Raw genomic sequence first — 1,172 nt, forward strand, 5'->3', positions numbered from 1 at the left:
TCATGATCTTGTCATCCATTATGTATGTCCTCATGTCTTCTATTCACTGGGCACTCGTTACCTTACTCTCAAAATATATTCAAGAAAAAATCGACAGGCAGCAAAGCATTTCCTCCCAAGTTTCACAGCTCTGGAAATGGATCTTTGTGGAAACTATTTGTACAGAAATCTTTAAATTAGAAAGTCCAAGGTGTTTAAAATATTAGTTAGAAGGGGTTTGCGCTCTCCTATAACCAACTTAAACCTTGTCAACTTTGAGTCCTACATGGTCTCTTCCAATACTTTATGCAACATTAATATAGGAACAGGACATTGGAAACCCAGTCTAGGGATGCCTCTGGGCATCATTAACCTGACTACCTGTTTGCTGTCTGTATGAGTGTGTATGTAGATGTCTGATTATGCTCTTTTCAATACTTTTCAATAACTGTTGTATGCATTTATCTGCCCTGCCATTAATATGTGAGCTGCTGCATGGTTTTCTATGTTTGTGAGATATGTATTTAATTGTCATATTGAACATTTAATTGTTGTGTGGGGGGTACGGGATACCAAAATTGTGGCTCCATCTTTGAGTTGTTTTTTTTTTCCCTCATTAAGACCTTTCTCTTGTCTTCTCATTTTGTCATATCCTTGTCTGTTCCTTGTAATTAATTTTGTCGTACCCTACATTACGTCATGTCATCTCCCAATTCCTTGATATCTATTTATGGGGGTCCATTTCAACTACCGATCATTCACATAAATCAATCACATATTGCAAAGTAACGAAGAAAATCCTCACATCAACCAGAGAATGTTTGGCACTGCTGCTGTACTTTAATGATTAATCATCAAAATAGTTGCTAAACAACTAATTGATTTATCAATTAACCCAATCATTTGAGCTCTACACTTAATGAATGCAACAAATAAAAATACTAGTAATACTAGTAGTTTAACATTTTACTTAGACATTAATTTTATGCAAACATCTGCATTATTTACTTATTTGTAAGATTTATGTATTTATTTTATGTATTTATTGCTATCTATTGCTACGACAGAGTATTAGGGCCATACTAAGATTACTTAGGATTACTATATATTTTTTTTAATTACAAGAATAAAGTCATAATATTACGAGAATAAAGTCATAATATTAGGTCTACGAGAATAAAGTCATAATATTA

The sequence above is a fragment of the Morone saxatilis genome, unplaced genomic scaffold, assembly GCF_004916995.1.
Source record: "Morone saxatilis isolate NCDOM2014 unplaced genomic scaffold, NCSU_SB_2.0 Contig23, whole genome shotgun sequence".
In the NCBI taxonomy this organism is placed as follows: domain Eukaryota; kingdom Metazoa; phylum Chordata; class Actinopteri; family Moronidae; genus Morone; species Morone saxatilis.